The sequence below is a fragment of the Spinacia oleracea genome, chromosome 3 (assembly GCF_020520425.1).
Source record: "Spinacia oleracea cultivar Varoflay chromosome 3, BTI_SOV_V1, whole genome shotgun sequence".
Classification (NCBI taxonomy): domain Eukaryota; kingdom Viridiplantae; phylum Streptophyta; class Magnoliopsida; order Caryophyllales; family Amaranthaceae; genus Spinacia; species Spinacia oleracea.
Window position 1 is genome coordinate 70,058,404 of NC_079489.1, and position 11,220 is coordinate 70,069,623.

At 35.8% G+C, this 11,220-nt stretch overlaps 1 long non-coding RNA gene across 1 annotated transcript; it reads right to left on the reverse strand.

Moving 5' to 3' along the window:
* Window positions 1-6,526: 6,526 nt before the first annotated feature.
* Window positions 6,527-7,509, reverse strand: LOC110802408 (uncharacterized). The gene is made up of 2 exons (XR_002537155.2): window positions 7,199-7,509; window positions 6,527-6,812 (listed from the first exon to the last, which is right to left on the reverse strand). It is a non-coding gene; the product is annotated as an uncharacterized lncRNA (long non-coding RNA).
* Window positions 7,510-11,220: the final 3,711 nt, after the last annotated feature.

An 11,220-nucleotide genomic window follows, 5' to 3' on the forward strand; every position in this document is an offset into this window, starting at 1 on the left:
ATTTGGGCTTTGAACTTGGAATTTAAAATTTTGACTAGAAAATCCGGCATTAAGACGTCATTGGATTTGAGTTTTGAACTTGGAATTTGAAACTTTGAAATTTGAATTGGAAAATCCGGCATTATGACGCCGTTGGATTTGAGTTTTGAACTTGAAATAGGAGTTTTGACTAGAAAATCCAGCATTATGAAGCCGTTGGATTTGAGTTTTGAACTTGAAGTAGAAATTTTGACTAGAAAATCCGGCATTATGGCGCCGTTGGATTGAGTCTTGACTTGAAACTCGAAACTCGAAATTTGAATTGGAAAATCCGGCATTATGACCCCGTTGGATTTGGATTTGAACTTGAAACTTGAGGTTTTAAAATGGAAAATCCGGCATTATGACGCCGTTGGATTGCATTTTGAATTTGGAACTTGGAATTTGGACTCGAAAATACGGCATTATGACGCCGTTGGATTGAATTTTGAATTTGGCATTTGTGCGTGAGACGTGTTTAAGGGTTTTGAATCAAATGGAGTGGCACTCCTAAAACACCTTAAATCGGCGATTTTAGATGCATGGGGTTTGAATGATGCTCCTAGGGGTTTGGTTTCCTAGTTGGAGGCTAATTGGTTTTGGCAAGCTAGAACTCGAGGTTAGCCATTCACGCGTGCAAAGACGCCCACACAATGCACAAGTAGCACGTTGTCACACTAACATGAATATGAATGCGACATGCAAAGTTCTCAACCTAAAGTCGATCTAAGTTTTGTATGATGCAAGTGGACGGCTTAGGGTATCAAAAAGGTACTTGGCTAAGAGACGGATCCGGCGACAACTTGCACATCCGCCTAAGGGACGTGTGTGTCGGCGGACGGCCTCCATACTTGACATCGGGAATGTCAAGCAAATGCCAAGTTTCGGTAGGCGCGGAAATGGTCACACACTTTGGTCGGGAACCGTATGGAGAGTCACCATTTCGTTGCCCCCGGGGCTAGCCCAAATGTAGAACACATCCGTTTGGGCAAGGTAGAAATTCATTTTGCACAACATGGTTTTCGAAAAATGCATGAAATGCCTAGAAATTGAAATTTGAAATCGTACTAGAATTTGTATTTGTAAATCTCTTTTATCGACATTTGTTCACGAGGCTTGGGAGCGTCCTTCCAGATTCAAAAATAGACTAACTCCCAACACGAAAAGTTGAGCAAAAGTGGGCAACAAGCCACTGTGAGCCACTGTCCTAGATGCAGGCAGTGGCGTTGGGCGCAGGTGGCTGCGCCTGGCACCAGTGCTGGCGTCCAGTACTTAAGCAGATCAGTGGCTTGTTGCTCGAAGTCTGCTCGCATTTTCGAAAATGAAATTAGAAATGATCCCCAGTGGAGTCGCCAGAATTGTAGGGGGTGTTTTCGAGTTCGCATCGCGAGTATGCTCTTTTCCTACAAGGGGGCGGTTTTTTTTAGAAAACCATTGTATTTTTGTACCTCGAAGGAGTCGCCACCAAACGTTATTTAAAGTATCGTTTGGAAAGACCGCAAGTGACTCTATTTTGGGAAGTAGTCGTGAGCAACCCTAAACATTGTGGGATCTTGAAATTTGAAAACTTGAACTTGTATATTGAAAAATGGAGTCTTGAATCTCAAAAGACTAAACCTTTAAAAGCTAGAAAGGTGTCATCTCTGATTACTCCATACTTGAAAGTGATTCTAGTTCAAAGAAGTGATTGCAAACAACTTTGAACATCCTTGAATCTTGAAAGTTTGCATTTTTGTATTTTGAAAAGTTTGGATTTTGAAAAGATGTATGATTGTTGCAAGTGACATTTTTAGTAGTAAAAATGCCAACTTACTAATCATTTTTGAAGTAGGAAAATAAAAAAAAACATGATTGAATATTGTGGGATTCGGAATTACCTATTTAGGTTTAGGCAAGAATTCCTTTTAAAGCTCCCAATTGCTTAGAACTTGAAGTTTGTATGTGTTTTTGAAGGATTTTTGGACTTGAATTTGAGGCGTAATTTTTGTATTACGACGTTGTATATTGAAGTTGCCCCCCCAAATGCTGAAAATTAGGGGTATTTATAGGAAAAATGGCTGGAAACCGCCAGCCAATGCCAGCGTAGCACGCCAAACCAGCGCTGGGCGCTGGTGACGTGGCATGCGTGCTGCCAAAATCAAGGACGCGGGCTCCGTCTTTGATTTGTCTTGTATTGATGTACCTTCGTACGAATAGTACGATGCTTGGCACGTAGTGCTTTCTTTGAGGTTAAGACTTGATTTTGCGTAAAAAAACAAGCCGTTGCGGGTTTTGAATTCCGGTTGTACGGGACGGGGCCCGGCTTGCTCGGTTTTGTGGGTCGGCGCCCGAATTTGACTTGCCTTATATGATTTTGAGTTGAAAAAGGCCTAGTAAGACCAATGGAATGGTCTACTAGATGAGATTGTACTTGGATTTTGAAATTGGTTTTTGAGAATTGTATTTTGTACCGAGTTCCGGGAGGGGAACGGCCCCGGGGATTGGATTTTGGATCTTTTATTTTGGAGATGTTCTTAGCAATTGGGATTTCCGCACGGAGTTGCTCCAACCGCCTAGTAAGGATAATGGTATCGTCATCATCCAAGAGGGGAGACACCAATTAGGTGTCTACAGCTTGGAATCTTATTTGGCATAACAAACTAATTGTTAAATTAGCTTACTATTGGAGATGCTCTAAAGGAACAATCACAAAATCACTCGCTACCTCTATACATTGAATATCCTAAACCAACGGCCGCAAAGAACGCCTCATTCTCAAACTGATTCACGTGCAGCAACCACTGTACCGGCACATAAAAGGAGCTGTCAGCTGAGAGGCGGTGGGAGGTTGACTTGAAAATAACATTTATCTAATCCCATTCGGCCGCAGTCAAAGGTGGAAGCACCTCTTCATGGTCCATATAGTTAGCCACAGTACTCCAACGGCTCATCCTATAATACTTCTCTTCGTCCTCGGTGTGAAAGACGACCCACCTCTTTCTCCATTTGAACCACTTAGAGGGCTTCCCCATGACAGTTTGATAAGCGCCCCGGCTACTCAAAGTGAACCACCCCTCGGCGGCGTTTGGGGATCTAAAGATGGACAATAAGTGAAGAAAGGCTGAAAAGGACGGTTGAATTCCCTTCAGCGCACATTTAGCAATATAGCCAAAGACGTTGGCCCAAGAATTCGGAGTTAACTGGGCCACCCAATTTTAAAACCGTCCAAGACATCCACAACGAAAGGGTGAGGAAGGAACCGCATGCCAAGTTTGACGGCGGCGGCGTACACTGGGAATTCGCCGTCCGCTAGAAGACTCACGGTAGACTCCATGTCCGCCACCACCCTCAGCTCATATCCCTCTCCCACGCATAGGCCATCTCGATAGTCAGCGTCGTGCTTATTCAGCCACTACATCCATTCCTGATCTGGATGAATTTTAGAGGGAATAAGGTTAGCTTCTTCTTGACCGCCTCGTCCAATTTGGGCCAGGGGAGGGTCCAACGCCCCCTCCGAATTAGCGCGAACTCCTTGGCGTGCTTCATCCACCAGGGTTCGCCCAGAAGAACTAGTGGCCCCTTCTTCTCCGTGGTCGGCATAATCATCGATCTCCTGAAAGAGCTCGGCAAAGCTATCATCTTGTGACGGCTCAATAGACTAATTAACTTCGGGAGGATGCATTAAAACCCCATCCCGCAAACGTAAGCGAGTAGAGTCATCCGTCTGCTTTATTCTTGCCTTAACCGTCTGCATAGTATAACAGAATACGACTTAAGGAGGGCTCGGAAAGACAAAACAAGGAGGACGGATGTATATAACACAAAAACTGAACTGACGCGTCACTCTAATACCTAGCCTCTATCACACCTAACGCTCAGTTCTCGCCGGCTAGTTCCTAATGCATGCCAGAATTGCCAAAAGAAAAAACACAAATAGAAAGAAAACATTAAAAGAGGGTAAAGTAGCATGCCCCAAAAGATCTGAAGTCGAAAGTAGGATGAGTTTGATGAAGAACATGTTGAGTTTCGCGAAGAACAGGATGAGTTTCGCAAAGAACATGTTGGGTTTAGTGAATAACAGGTTGAGTATCACGGTGGCCGAAAATCGGCTGCTGGTATTTCTCTCTCGTCGGAAATCGCCTATTCAGAGCTCAGTAAAATCAAGAAAGGTTAAAGTGAAAAAATGAAGAAGTTACCCCCATACTTATAGAGGGGCAGAATTGAGATTTGTGACACTTGTCACCATCCCCGAAATGGCCCAAAGTACCTCAAGAATACCAAAGGGTCAAGAAGGGATATCTGAAAGATCGTTTCTATAAATACCCTTCTTGAGGGGCAAATGTTGTAGGCAAAATTACCATGCTACTTGTACCAATTGGAAGGTGACACGTGGCCCGATTTATGCCCAGTAAGTTATCCCATGTGGACTATCACCTATTACTTATCATTGCATCTAATCATGCATGCCCGTAATGAGGCGACGTGTCCAAATCTGGGTCAAACACGTCGATCAAGGTTCAAACCACCTACATCAGCATGATTGGGGGAAGCTTATTTAACTTCCATTATGCACAAAGGCCTAGTAATCCGTTTATGTCATCAAATCACTATGGCTGCAAAAAATAGAGGACACATGTCCTATCCTCCAAGCTCAACCAATCATATGATAGGGATTCTAGTACTATATAAAGCTCCACATCCCAAGGGACAAGAACATTCAATCACACAACAACCACCAAAAATATTTTGTTCTACCTTCTCTCTACTTTCTTTCTCTAAAAATATATTTACTTAGACATTTGAGGGAATATTCTGAAAGGAATATTCTTGTTTTGCAGATCGGATCAAAAATCATGCCGTGTCAGACCGAATACCTCTTTGTCATCAGCTCATCGGAAAAACCCACAACAATACGTCTATTGCGAAATGAATTAGATTGTTATGAAGTGTCTCCACTGCTAAAAGCCTAAAATGGAAGAGTAGTTAGTTTACCAAATATATTTTTTTCGTATAATTTGCTTAAACGTGTACGGTTTGGGTCAAAGGCTTTGTGAAGTTGTCTGTTGAGTATGGCACGTATAAGGAGAAGGTACGTATGGCTCCACGCTCTTTTCATTTCCCGTCTTCCTCACATTAGATTGCACCGTCAAACAATAGTGTAAAGGTGAATGTGGATGCTCATGTTACTTGTGGTGGAGGCGTTCGATTTGGAGTGATTATCCGAGATAACTGGTGGACAGCCCCTGGTTGCTGCTGTGAAGAATATTGGGTCAAACTGGCCTCTGACATGGCCGAAGCTGGTGCTGCTCGTTATGGTGTGGAGCTGGCACGTCGATTGGGGTATGCCGTATGCGCATGTAGTTCTGGAGTGTGACGCGCTGAATGTCGTGAGAATGATACAAGCCAATTAGCCAAGAGGGAGAGAGCATCACCTATCTATCTACTCTTTGATGATATTTACATGATTAGTAGAGTTTTTGAGGTTGGGTAAATTGAGTAATCGATGTCGTTCTTCTGGATTTGACTGTTTTACAAGTAGAAAAAGGTAAAATCGTCGACAGCAGGGTGTCGAACCTGCGCGGGCAAAGCCCACTTTTCACACTTAAAAGTGTACATTAACTTTTCATGGGGAGTGTTTGTTTATAGGAATGGGATTTCTAATCCAACATTCCAAATTTTCATGTTTGTTTGTGGAGATTGAGATCTAAGGGTGGGGATGCATTTTCCCTATATTCCTAAACTTTCATGTTTGTTTGGGGAGATTGAGATTTAAGAGGTAACGTTGTAAGTTTTTTATATAAAAAAAATGTCAACCTCGGTTGACGGTAAGTGCTTCTGTAAGGTGGTCTTACAAGAACGTTATTGAATCTCGACAACTAATTTTAGAAATTTAATTAGTGTGTAGGCCGGGCAATGCCCCGAGTTTCTACTGTTAGTAGATTTTATATTTTTATTTCACGTTGAAGGTGATTGGTTGATGTTGTGATGAACTTATTAAAAATTATGAGATGTTGAACTACGGGTAATTTGTAATATGAGTAATATATTGGACGATGCTTAATAATTGAAAATGTAAAACATGTTAAAGTAAAATTCCCAATCAAAGTACTATTGTGTTAAGAATTTTGGTCGAAGCTTATCTCAAAATGTAAGTTGTATCTTAAACATGATTAAGAAAAATTATGGGGGAAACACTATTATTGTCTTGAAAATATTGAGAGTATTCCTCTTATTTGGTGCATGTCTTAATATTTGGAAGAAAGCCCATCAAAGAAGATTATGGGGCTGACTGGAATATCGTTCACTGGGTATGTTTATTTTGCTTCATAATTTCAGGGGCATTGTATTTTTGAATCACTGGATGATTTTTATTACATCAAATTATCTGTGGTAAAGATTTTAGGGGTAACATTAGTTCCTATCTTACCGAAAATGACATCAACTTGCTTTCTGGCATTAAAAAGTGACATCAGAATTCTAACAATATAATGCACATTCAGGTAACCAAGAAAAACATGCCACTCATTGCTACAAAAAAGAAAAACATGCCACTCGTTACGAATATAACACCAAAATGATGTGAAGAAAAATGAGGATACTCATATGGACATGCATATTATTTACTACTGCAGACTATTAAACCTCAGATTCCAACATTGTTTCCAGCAATTTCATCTCCTCAAAAATCTCATATTACTTTATACAATAGATAGAGGCCTTTGAAACACACTTTAAACTGAGCAACTTGCCGAAGTTTTTTTTTGCAGGATAATATGATACGCAACGATCGACCGATACCCCCGTCTTACTCAAACCTGCAGAAACAATACACTCAAAAAAAAATATCAAATACAAATATATAAGTGCAGAACCTAATACCATGAATAGATATAAAAACAAAGGAATTAAATTTTCATAAGAGTTTAGAAGCGTCGATTTAGCCTAATTATTTCTCATTAACCTTTTTCAAAGGGGTAGCAAATTCGGGGTAGATGAGTTTAGCAAAATTGTAGGAATATGTGTTGGGAACCTCGGGGGTGGGGGTTACTTGCATGCAATTTCAGTTACAAACTTAGGCAATCAATTGAGGAATTGAGTGAGTTGAGTTGGTTCGAATTCTTCACTTTAATTCATGGTTGAGAGTAATTGAATGGAAATTGAATAGATTACAATTTATTTTCAAAAGAGTTAAGAGACATACCATAATTGAAATCGCAAGATCTCCGTATGATCAGCTACCTCGCCCAACTCGAAGCCCCCTAGCTGAAAATCAGCACTAAGATCGACGAATCTTCTTCCTCTGATTTGATTACTCATAATTAATTGTTCCCTTAATTAAAAGTAATCACTTTATCATGAAGAAGGGGATTCAAAAATCTACGCAAACCACAATCCATTATCATGTTTGGCTATTTCCCTCTTAGTGATAATTACAAAGAGTTTTTGTTTTTAGTAGAAGCTTTGAAAGAAAATGGATAAACAGGAAGACAAATGAACAATGAAATCCTTTAATTCTTGTATTTTTTATTTTTTATTTTTTATTTTTTATTTTTTTTATTCTTCCTTTAAATATATGTATATATTGATAAAGAAAAATAGACCATGAGTCATACTTGGCTAAAATGGTAAGAAGATTGCAATTTTACCAGAGGTTCAGTGTTCGAAACTTAGCAACTATGGAGTACGTTTTTGGTTGTTATAATTGACATGTCAAATTACCAATGGATGCTACATGGCGTAAAGACGATGATTAATAGTGACGTGGCGTAGTGCTAGTGCAAGAAAGGAGGAGTATACGTGACACGTATATATTTGTATAAACGCCTTTTAATATATTAGTATAGATATTAAGGGTGTACAGAATATTCATTAGAGTGATGGACTTTATATTAAGGATATTGGGTATCGTTAATTATTTTTTTCTAGTAAGAGTATTTGATGCATCTCTACTTCCATAAGAGAACTCTTGTGGTTTTTACCTTTTTAGTGTCTCGTGAAATATTTAGAAAAATTGATGTCATCAGTTTCAACTACGACCAATTTTCTTTAAAATGTCTTAACTTTTGATTAATCTAGTTATCCAGGACGGTCACAACTTTCATTAAAATTCGTGACTTAATTATAACATGCTAAAAAGTTCCTTTTCCTTTTAGTTTTCTTTCTTACTCACATGACACACAAACATTGCTCATTCACAACAAAACATGGCACAATACCATTGTTTACTAGATTAAATTCCGTGCACGCACGGATTTTTTAAAATTATTATTTAACTATATTTTTAATAAAATATTTATCCTCCTAAAACAAATATATAATTAATAAATTTTAAGCATACTCATTTAATCGTCTAATATGAAAATTTCGTCCCACTATGTATTACGTACTTCATATTTTATAAGCTTATTATGCTAATTTAATTAAAGTATTGAGTATATATATTTTACATTATTGATATACGGACTTGACTAAAATAATTCTAAAATAATTTTAAGCAAATTATTATTACGTGATATCTATTATTTTCATATTCTATAATCCAATATTTTTTTCCATATATAAACCGTTTATAAAACATAATAGAAAAAAAATTAAAAAAGTAAAGTAGATTATATTTTAGGAAATATGATTTTGGCGGGAAAAAATTGCACCAGGAAGTGACATGTGTCATTCCTGGTGTCTATTTTAATATAAAGTAATAGATAGATTTTACTTTTGAACTTAAATGCAAAAAGGGAGGGGGGGGGGATTAATTTTTTTAAAAATTATGGGAAAGGGCTTTTATTTTTAGTTGGACCAAGGGCTTAAGGTTTATTTAAATCTCATCCGGTGTTTTTTATTTATTTTTTAAAATTCCTATTAGGGGCTTAAGTTTTTTATTTTCAATTGAGGGCTTACTTTATTTTTGAATTTTGACCCGGTGCTTAAATTATTCTGTAGTTTCATCCGGGTATTAATTTTTTTTTTTAATAAAAACATAAAGTATTCTTTTCAGAATAAAACTTTTAAAGTTTTTAAAAAATCTAAAAGTAAGATTATTATACAAAAACATGATCGACCAACGTAAACCTGCATGTGACACAATTAACTGATTTACGATATTAATTTTTGTTGGATATTGTTTATAATTGAGACCCCTAAAGTTGGGACCGCCCTAAATCAAAAGTTGTAACTCCTTTTAGGAAGACCGGTTACAGTTGGAATTGATGGAGTCAATTTTTCCAAATATTTATTGTACACTTACTAAATATTAATTTCGTTTTAATGAATAAAACATATACTAATTCAAATATATCTAGAAAATACCATTTTCTGACCAAAAATATTAAAATTTTCCTTTCCTTCTTTTGTTGAAGGAAATCATATGGGACAATAAATTTCATTAATAAAAGTCATACGATATCTAAAATAGATATTCAATAACAACGAAAACAACTCTATCCAAAACAAACAAAAATCTTTTATGAAAGGACTGAGAACCTAATAGCATAAATCTGAAAATTTGAAATAGTCTCAAACGTTGCCTTAATATATCTTACCACGAGTGGATCCTCATCTATCTATCTATATATTATAGTAAAAGAGAGGAAATCGATGTGATGATGACAAATGTCACTCATTGATTGGTCTCTCTTATAGATATAAAAAAAACTATAAAAAAAATAAATACTTGATTCTATAATTATCTTGTTAACTTTTAACTCAAAAAAAAAATTGACCCTCTTTTCCTCGAAATAAGAAAAAAAAGATTTCATTCTATACATAGAGAATATTTTTAAATTATGCGTAGTATATCTTTTCTATATTCCATAACAAATTTAACAAATATAAGATTATCTTTTTATAAAAATTAACCATTATATGGAGTACATAGTATGATTTTTATAAAAATTTAAGACTAGTGTACCTATTTGTATTTCATACTTACATAATTCGAATACAAATAAATTAGAAAATCAATCAAGTATACATAAGAGTGTATTAAAAAAAAATTACAATAGTACTCTATAGTATTTTAACCGACATTGATTGTACTATTTTATACATAGTACATAGTATATTTAGCAACTAAATATGATAATTATCACCACCATTGATAATTATATTTTACTACTCTAAAAAAATTATATAACTTCTTTAAACATGAGCAAAACTTGTGTAATCTAATCTATCTACTACTTTACTACGCAATTCCTAAATTTTTTAGATGCAACTATTTGATTTTTACACTAGCTATTATATTAACACATCCCTCTACTTTTTTTGTGTGATTATTAATACTTTATGATGAACATATATAGTCATGAACTCGGTAGCATTTTATTGGATTTGTCTAAATACTTACACAATACTACCATTTTTTAAAAATAATTTTTACTACTTGATAATTTAAGATATTAATAGTTGAAGTCATTTACTAACAACCGTGAAAATAAAAGTTGTTTATCCAAAAAATGGAAGAAGAAGTAGTAAACAAGAAAAATGATGCGCGCCTAACACGTAATCCTATCTACTTAAAAACGTTCCTCCAAATATTTTAGGCTAAACAATTGACTTATATTTTAGTCAATTTTTAATAAACATTTGTATACGGAGTACTATACTAAAAGAGAGGCAAATTGATGTGGAGATGACAAATGCCGCTCTGATTTGCCTCTTTTATTAATGTTGATAACTAACATATGATAAAATAATTAATATACTTTGTATATATTTTAACTAAAATCTTCTAATTTATTATGGTAATAATCGATTATACTACGAAATCCTTATTTACTCATGTCAATAAATTTCTTAATTTAAATCTATATACTCCGTACTATACTAAAAGAGAGGCAAATCGATGTAGAGATGACAAATGCCGCTCTCTGATTTGTCTCTCTTATAACATAAATGATGCATAATTTTAAGTACTATCATGTTTTGTTTAGAAATTGTGTCATATACTGAGTACGGATATGTTCAAACGTTCCTTTGATCGTTTATTATTTGTAATCCGATGAAAATTCTTTTCATACAATTTCTGATAACCGATATAGAAATTATAATAGTTTAACTTGGAATATCAATTATATTATTACAATACTATAGAGCTTTTTTAAAAAATTTGTCATATAGAATACAGATATGCATAAAAAAAAGTTAACTATTGATTTAATGTGTTTAACAAGGTTGTCTCAAACATTTTATAGGTCATTTGTTAACTAACAAAATGAGCCCCTA